Genomic DNA, 9,995 nt, shown 5'->3' on the forward strand with positions numbered 1-9,995 from the left:
GTTGAGTTTTCTATTGGTTGACAGTTGTTGAAGCTCTTTAGAAGATGACGAGTGTGGATACCAAGTGTGTAAAATTGTCAAGTGCCCCCAAAACTCCTCTCTTCTTATAGGTTGAGAGAGAGAGAGAGAGAGAGAGAGTACCCATTAAATGTGGATTAAGTGGCCATTAACTTAGGAGATAATAGGAAGAACCATTTCTATAAAAATAGCTCTTACAACGTTGAATAGAAAGGTCCACCTATAAAGATCGAAGGCAAAGCTCACTAAGCAGCTTGGGCAAAGCTCATTCTAGATCAGCTTGTCCAGTAGTAGAGAAATGAAACGAAGTAAAATCCACTAGATCAGCTTGGGCAAAGCTTGTTCTAGATGTCCAGTAGTAGAGAAATGAAACGAAGTAAAATCCACTAGATCTGCTTGGTAGTGAGGTGGTTCATCCACATCTACTCAATCAAATGGGGGACCACATTCACATGGGTTAGAGAATGGATGTGAATGAGATACTTTACTACCAAACTCAAAATTTGTACTTGGTAATAAGTTTCTATATTTTTCTTATATATATATAGTAAAACTTATGTCAACTTAAGTGGATAGCAAAAAGTTGTCCACCAAACTTTTTAGCCACTCATGTTGCCTAGGGATCCTTGCATGATATGAAAATATTTTTTATATTAAAAAATGAGTGGTTAGGAAGTTTGGTGGACATCAACTTAAGTTGATAGGAGTCTTACTCTCTCTCTCTCTCTCTCTCTCTATATATATATATATATATATATTCTTAAAAAATAAATTGATGAAAAAGCTTGAAAATTGTTTGAACCAAAGAGTAAGTGTGTTCTTTTAAAAAATATTAATCAAATTTCTAAGTTGAACTTGGCTTTGTATAATTATAATGAATTTTTTTTTAAGAAATTTACTTTGAGTTATACATAAAAATATTTTTGAGTAAAAACTAGCTCTAATAAGATTGCTTAAAGATATCAAGTGAATTAATTATTCATTAACTTCTTCAAATTGACAAGTTGACCAATTTTTGTGGATATATTCACCACAAACTCTCAAGAGATTACAACTCGTCCTTTAGGGTAACCTAGAGGGTTGAAAGGCATGTACATGTTATGTATGCTAAATACAACCGCGACATTCACCGGCCACCGGAATGGCAAACCAAGTGGCCTGCACACTCGTCGGCCACCGTCAAGCGATCCACGCGTTCACGAAACATACAACATACGAATTGTGAATCGAGCAAGCATACTAGTCAACGAGATGACAAAATATGCGTAAACAACGCAACAGACAAGAAAACCAGAATAGCCACTGGCGGCCGAGTCATACCAAAATGAACCCAGTTAATATAAAATTTTCTTATTTCTTATAGTTTTTTAAATTGTTATCTATGCTTATTGTAACTCCTAAACCAGAAATAGGAAAATTATAAGAAACAAGAAAATTTTATGTTAACTAGGTCTTTGAATTACAATTAACACATATTACAATTCAAAAAATTATAAGAAATAAAAAAGTTTATATTAACTGGGTTCTTTTCCATGTGTCGATAGAGCGTCATTCTTGTAATCTGTTGACGATCCGACGAAAGCGTTGAGTTTTCTATTGGTTGACAGTTGTTGAAGCTCTTTAGAAGATGCCGAGTGTGGATACCAAGTGTGTAAAATTGCCAAGTGCCCCCGAAATGAGCAATCTCCACCCTCTTCCCTCTTATAGGGGCGCGCGCGCGCGCAGAGAGTGAGAGAGAGAGAGAGAGAGAGAGAGAGAGAGAGAGAGAGAGAGCTCTAAATGTGGGTTAAGTATATATATATAGAGAGAGAGAGAGAGAGAGAGAGAGAGAGAGAGAAGCCATTAAATGTAGATTAAGTAGCAATTAACTTAGGAGATAATGGGGAGAACCATTTCTATAAAAATAGCTCTTACAACGTTCAATAGAAAGGTTTACCTATAAAGATCGAAGGCAAAGCTCACTGAGCAGTTTGGGCAAAGCTCGTTCTAGTAAACTTCGCCAGAATATGGGCAACTCACATTCCTTGGGGGTGTGGTTGGTGTGGCCAACATGGGTTTTTTTTAGGTGAAGTTTATATAAGGCTTCGGGGAACTTCACTTGTTTGGGTAGGCTTTATCATGGGCTTGTGCTTGGACCCACATGAAGTGGTTAGCCCATGTGCATTTACTCCTTAGACTCAGGCTGAACGTTGATCCAGGGTAAAGTATATTTTAACCATATATGAGATCCCCCTAAAGTTTTTGCGATACTACTTTTGGCTTGTAATAGAGATCGAAATACTTGGGTAATTGACAGAGGTGTACTATTAAACATAGCTTAAGTTATCTTGCTTGGGTTGAGACTTGTCTTTACTTGACTACTTTGGTAACCAGAGATGTACTATTAACATAGCTTCCTTTATCATTGTTTCGTTTTGATCAACATCTGCCTTCATCCAATTCTGTGTTTGGAAATGAAGCTTGCTTGCTCTTAACTTGTAAAACCCCGAAAATTTTTACAATAAATATATGTGAATTATTAATAGTAAATATTTTCCTTGTGATGAATAATCATATATATACACATATATATGTCATATGAATGTAATTATCTGTGTTTGAGAACCCAACAAGTGATTTTAAGTGAGAGAAATCGAGTGTTATGGCCAGCGTGTGAAATGCCCAGTAGCAGGCATTTTTGTGCTGCGCGGTTGACCGCACAGCGGTCAGAGAGCTTCCAGGTTTTGTTTTCTTTGCGGTTTTGTTTCGGGTCTTTTGGGTTTCGGGTCGGGTTAGGGAGTTAGTATTTATACCAACTCAACCCAGGAGAGCCTCTCTTCACCTCAGGCTCAAAACCCTAGCCCCCATCTCTCAAATCTCAAACCCTAGCTGGATTTGGTGCTTAGGAGGAGATCTGGAGGATTTTTTCAGCGGGATTTTGGATTGGCAGCGTAGAGAATCAACCTCCTGCAGATCTAGGGCTTTCGTCAACACCCAAGGCGAGTAATTTCTCGCCCAACCCCCACCCCTTTCGTTTTCATGTCAAGAACTGAGTTTTTATTGGTTTTTATGGAGCCAAATTCGTATTTTAGAATAGCTAATAGAGTATTGTGGCATAGAATATGGATTTGGGATTTTATCTGTTTTAAAAACTCACCAACGTTTTCTGTTAACAGATCTAGATCTGAAAATACCTAGGAAAGGAGTAAAAACCCTGTTTTTATTGTTAACGATGAGTAAATCATGTTTATACATTTATGGAATCTTGGTGGCAAAGTTTTAAAGGTTTATTTTCGCGATTTTACTGATTCATGACACCTCTATAAGTTAGGTTTTGTTTAACAAAGAATTTTGTTTCAGGTTTCGAGCTGACAGAAACTTAGATTTAGGTTTCTGTCCGCTTGGCGGTCGACCGGAGCGGTCGACCGCTGAGCTCGTTTTAGGGCTTCGGTCGACCGCGACGCTTGTTCGGTCGACCACGACATTTATCCGGTCGACCGCGACGTCTGGTCGGTCGACCGAGATGCCTAGCGGTCGACCGCCAGGCTCGTGTCGGAGTTCGGTCGACCGGATCGGTCGACCGCCGAACTCTCTGCTGCATTTTTCCTGTTTTGTATATTCGAGTATTTTTACTCATGTTCAAGGGTTTGCCTGGATCACCTGACCTTGGTTATTAGTCCCACTATGTGTCCATGCATGATAGATGACCTGAGGGTATAAATTTGGGACTTATATACTGATTTGGTTGTGAGATTGATAAGTAGATTTCACTATATGTATCGTAGCGATCCTTTTACTATTTTTCTACAGTCCTCATGTTGGACTATAATCCATAGAAGTCCTCGTGTTGGACTATAATCCCTCTCAGTCCTCGTGTTGGACAATTGTCACTTTTTCCATGAGTTTGGAAACTATAATAGTTAGTTCTTATATCGGACCTAGTTCTTAACCCTGCATGTGCCTATTAGACAACAGTTCACGTCATGATAACTATGTAGACTTTGGTATAACACCTATGTAGATTTTGACATGATATTCACGTAAGTAGTAACATGATGTTCATGTTGGTTATGTCACAGCACTGTAATTTTACTCTGGTGTTTGTTGTATTTCTTCTATCATTGTTACTGTACTAGAACCTTGGGTTTGGTATTTAGGAGTTTACAAATTTGAGATATAAGGTATATACATGAGGGTTTCCTTGTTTGGATTATTTCGCTCGACGTACCTATTCTCGTGATGTAAAATTTCTAAATACTAAAACCCTCTTTTGTAAGACCAATGATTTTAGATCTATTATATATTATCTGTACTTTCATATACAATGAGCCCTTTTCCCTTGGGGTTGGTTGTGATGTTACTCGCTAGCGCTTTGACGCTCGTTGTCCCTCCCCCTTTCAGGTCACGAGCCAGGAGCACGGAGAGTCGCAGGTTGATAGCGGACCACTTTAGTGTTCAGCTTTACTTTCTAGCTATGTATTATTTTCTTTGGGCTCCACTGCAGTGTGGTTAGACATTTGAGGGTATTATTCTAGAATTTGTAAAGGCGGAGTGCCTTATTTATTCTTGTCAGATATTTGTATTTGAGACTTGTGACTACTCCAGTTTATTTATTCAGACATTGACTATGTATTTCCATTTGTTGGATGATGAGATATTTATTTGATCACTATCATTTCATCAGCCCTTCGTGTATCATCTTTTACTTGCTTTTGTACCTACACCTGTTATTGATTCTACTAGATAGATGTTAATTGTGATGGTGAAACATGTTATTGCACGGTGTGGTGCATGGCAGATTTGACATTCTTGGTTTCACCTTGGACTGTAGCCTTGTGTGAACCCAGGGGCGTCACATAACTTGAGCCAAAGCTTAAGGGAACAACTCGTAGTAAGCGATATCTGTTTAACTATGAGTTTGGCAAAGTTCACCCAATTTCAAATGTTTGAGCGAAGTCCGCTAATTGGTGAGGGTCGCTGAGACTATTGCCTCAAGATATGCGCCCTAATTTGCGATTAAGATCTCTCTTTAGGATCCAATACTCAGTGAGATTTAACAGACACCCTAAAAATTAGGCTATCTTTTAGCCTCTTTGAAAGGCCCTAGAGGGGGGTGAATAGGGTTTATGGATAAATAAAATGCAATTAAAAGTAATTCCAACAAATCACACACAAAATGAAATGCAATGACAATAAAAAGAGAGTAGAGATAGAGATAGTTAGCCAATTGATGATGCACGATGTGTTCATGAGGTTCAGTCCGCTGACCTACGCCCCCGCTCCTCACTCTCGAGGAGAAATCCACTACACACCCGGTTTGAAAACCGAAACTTCTTCTACACAACGATCTCCTCCGAGATATCACAACCACACAGTAGATCTCCATGAGATCAATCTCACAATAGTCACAATTCGAAGAAAAACTCTCTCTTTACAGTAGCCCTATGGCAAGATGAGAGATTGCAATTGAAGCTTGGGATGTGAACTTAGAAATAATGAAAGCAAATGAAAGTTAAAGCTCTTTTGAAAACAATAAACTTAAACTCAAGTAATTTGCAATGAAAGCTTGGTGCTGAGGTAGATAGGGTTGTTAGGTATTTATAAGGAGAGAATACTGCAACCAAAACCCCAAAGAACCAGACAAAATCCTGGAGATCTTCAATTGGTGAGAGGTAGTAATCCCGAACACTTGAGGGAGGCGATACGTGAGAACCGACACTTGAGGTTGTAGTTTGTATATGTACACTGTGAGTATTTTGTAGAGTTGTCGGTTAACTAGAAAACCGCTACGTGAGAGCCTTGAACTAATCCTGGAGATCTTCAATTGGAGATCTTCAATTGGAGATCTTCAAGGGCCTTTGTCTCATGGCTCACTTTAGGTGGAGCTGATGTCTCCAATCCTGAGTGGATAGAGTTTGTGTCTTCATAATACGATTGCTCTTTTCCTAAAGAGATCTCCACAAAGCGGTCATTTCCCTCTTGAAGAGCTTGCATGCTGTTGTTGGGAAACTACCATAAGTTGTTGAAGTATTGCTTCAAGATGCTCAAAATGCTTGTCAGATGCTTTCTTTTCATATGCTGGAGGAGTTCATCATGTGATACGGGTGTATCTTCTCTTCGGAACTTAGCGATCCTCATGGGAACTTGAGGATAGATGATTCTCATACTAGCATGAGAATAGGGGGTGTCAAACAGTATAAGGGAATACAGGAGGAAGCGTGGAACAAGACGACGAGCAGAAGAATCGAAGTACTCAGTTTTCAGCATGTGAGTCGACTCATGACTGTTATGAGTCGACTCATCAGGTTGAGTCGACTCATGACTGTCATGAGTCGACTCATCGCTGGTTATTAAGATTTCTCCAGTTTCTGTCGAGTCGACTCATCTCAGTCATGAGTCGACTCATCGATGGTTTCCTGATTCGTTTGGGATTCTGTTCACGTGTTTTCCTGTTGGTTTTTGGTCTGGTTATTTACCAAACTGCCATCCACGTTTGTACACCTATATAAGGGATTGTTTTAGGGTTTCTAAACATCTTTTAGGTCAGAGAGTTTAATCAAGAGAGATTAGATTCTAGATTGAGATTTGGAGAGCTTGTTCTTCAATTCTAGAGTGAGATTGTGAGGGAGAGATTGTAATCTTTTGTTCTTCATAATCTAGAGAAGGTATTTTCCTTCGCCAAACTGAATTGTTCTTGTGTTTTGGTCGTCCTCTTCTCAACCCACCTTTTGGTAATTCCGCGACCAAAGGGTGCTCGCACGGCAACTCGTATCAAGTTGGTATCAGAGCCTCAGATCCGGTGAAAGGGGCATCCTGTGTATGGTCCTTACTCGATCCCAATACAAGAAGCTTGGCGAGATCCTTATTTCATTGGAAGAAGTCTAAGATTTAAGGAAGGAGAAGATGACTGAAGGAGACAATTCAGCGAGGATTGATGCATTGGAGAAGCAGATCGAGACGATATGTTCGACTCTCACACAACTCGTCAGTCTTATCCATGGAGGTGGCAAACAAGGTGAACCTTCTTCGAAGAAAATTGTTGACGACGAGGAGGAGGAGACCGTTAAGACTGCATTGCCTCAAGTGGGTAAGAATTCTTATCAGAACCTGAAGATTGACTTCAAGGTGGAGATTCCTGTTTATGATGGGAGTGTTGACGTCGAGAGGCTTGATGACTGGATCGAGCGGATGGAGACGTATTTTACTCTTTATGGCTATTCGTCGAAAGAGAAGATTGTGTTCGCAACTTTAAAGCTTTCAGGGCACGCGTTGACGTGGTGGAAATCCTACTGCAAGCAGGAGAATAAGGCGGTGTCGTGGAACAAGTTCAAGGAGATACTTAGGAAACAGTTCTATCCGGTGGGATTCCTTGAAGAACGTTGGTACAAGTGGTACGGCTTGCACCAAAGGGTCAATCAAACCGTTCAAGAATACACTACGGAGTTCCAGCAGCAGGCGATGGTCCTCAACATTGCGACAGAGGAATATTCCGTGTTTATGAAGTATATGGCGGGATTGAGCGATCACATCCGAAAGGAGATGAGGCTATTCACGGTGGAATCAATTGCAGAGGCGAGCGTGAAGGCAATTGCCATTGAGGGTAGACAAAATAAGGGCAACGAGGCTAAGGGAGACTCCAAACAGACGGGAGGCGAGTCTAGTGGTTCTCAATCTAAGGAGGAGAAGAAAAAGGGTGATCCAGGGAAAGCAGAGCTGATTTGTAGTCACTGCGAGAAGACAGGGCACGAAGCTGATCGGTGCTGGGAGAAGTATCCTCATCTGAAACCAAGAGGGTTGAAGAGGAAGGAGGAGAAAAAGGCATACATGATAGCTTAAGGTCCGAAGGAAGTCCCGGGGATGACAGAGCACAACAGCAGTCTCAATCTTATGACGAGAAAACAGACCACGAAAGAGGACGACGACCCGAGAGAGCAACTCTTTGTTCTTAAGTTGCAAGTGAAGACCAGTTTGGTTGATGCCATTGTTGATTCGGGCAGTGAGAAGAATTTGATATCCGAGGCATTGGTGCAGAAGCTAGGTCTGAAGACGGTCAAGCATCCGAAACCCTATCCATTGGGGTGGATTCAGAAGGAGGAGAAACTGAGTGTAGTTGATCAATGCACTGTCAAATTTGCGCTCCACGAGTCGTATATTGACGAGGTCACATGCGATATCATTCCATTAGATGTTTGTCAGATTATACTGGGCAATCCGTACTTATGGGATAGATATGCGATCTACGAGAGGCGGGCTCAGAAGTACACCTTCACTAAGGATGGTGAAAAGTTCATATTTCGTTCGGAATCTCTTCCGAAGGAGACAAGCTTGGGGACGGTGACGCGAGCGAAGAGACTAGTGAATGCAAGCAAGAAGTTTGTCTCGCTGTGCATTAGACTTCCAGAAAAGTCATCGACAAAGGATTGCAACTTAGAGCGAACGGTGATTATGATGAGACGCGGGACGAATGAGTTGTTTCCGATCGGACGTCGAGACCGGATTCCTAGCAAGGCCAGGTGGTGCAGAAAAGATGGAGGAGCTCAAGAGTTTCCTCAGCTGAAGTTCTAACTTGAACGGGACTTCAAGTTCTTAAAGAGGGGACACATGATACAGGTGTATCTTCTCTTCAGAACTTAGCGATCCTCATGGGAGCTTGAGGATAGATGACTCTCATACTAGTATGAGAATAGGGGGTGTCAAACAGTATAAGGGAACACAGGAGGAAGCGTGGAACAAGACGAGGAGCAGAAGAATCGAAGTACCCAGTTTTCAGCCTGTGAGTCGACTCATGACTGTTATGAGTCGACTCATCAGGTTGAGTCGACTCATGACTGTCATGAGTCGACTCATCGCTGGTTATTAAGATTTCTCCAGTTTCGGACGAATCGACTCATCTCAGTCATGAGTCGACTCATCGAGGGTTTCCTGGTTCGTTTGGGATTCTGTTCACGCGTTTTCCTGTTGGTTTTGGGTCTGGTTATTTACCAAACTGCCATCCACGTTTGTACACCTATATAAGGGATTGTTTTAGGGTTTCTAAACATCTGGGAAATCAGAGAGTTAAATTAAGAGATCGAAGCTATAACATAATTAGTTTCGCTAACAGATGGTAGGTCAATTTGAGAAGAAGCTCATGAGGCATGCATCCATAGAAGAGAGTAATCGAAGGGGATTGTCACCCTTTGTTACTCTAGAAACTTCAAATTCATGAATACGGTATGGAAGAACATTGAGTTCGAGTCAGCAGTAATGGCTACTTGCTGAACCTAAATTAATTACTATGTGCGTTATAAGGCTAGGCACCTCCTTTAGATCTCATAGTTTTAGAGCTCTTAGCCTTGGCATACATTGATAGGCCCCCTTCCTAGCCATATTAATCAAATTTATTTCCCCCTAATTTACACTTATGTACCCTCATATTTTTCTCGTTGGGACTTATGTACCCTAAAATTTCTAAAAAATGAGATTTAATATATTTTGTTTTGCAAACTTGAAGAAGAATTTTCTCCGAATTTTTCTATGTGACTGTCACAAGCTAATTTTATAACTTTTAGAATATTTATTGGATTTACTGTTAAACCCATCATGATTCTATATTAAAATATAATTGTGGTAGGTTTAAATTAAACGAAATTATGTTATGCTTAACAACAAATACAACAAACATTAAAGATTAAAATGTTATAAAGTTGGCTTGTCAGTGTTACATGGGGAAATTCGGGATAATAATATTTACGTCACGTGACTTAAAAATCGTCATTAATAAAGTCCATTCGCCGGCCTCTGGTCCACGCTACAAGCCAGCGCTGTAGGAGATGAGAGGCCTCTGCTGCTACTGTTGCCCAACCCCCACCGTTTCAATCCCCTCTCCTTTTTCTTCTTCTTGCTTCTCCCCAAACGCAATCCCCATTCGAAACCCTAACCCTAGCCCCCCCCGCTCCGCCTCCATCTCCACCTCCGATCCCCAGGTAACCTCCTCCCCCTCCGCCGCCGGAAGCTCC

Source organism: Asparagus officinalis, chromosome 5, assembly GCF_001876935.1.
Source record: "Asparagus officinalis chromosome 5, Aspof.V1, whole genome shotgun sequence".
Lineage (NCBI taxonomy): Eukaryota > Viridiplantae > Streptophyta > Magnoliopsida > Asparagales > Asparagaceae > Asparagus > Asparagus officinalis.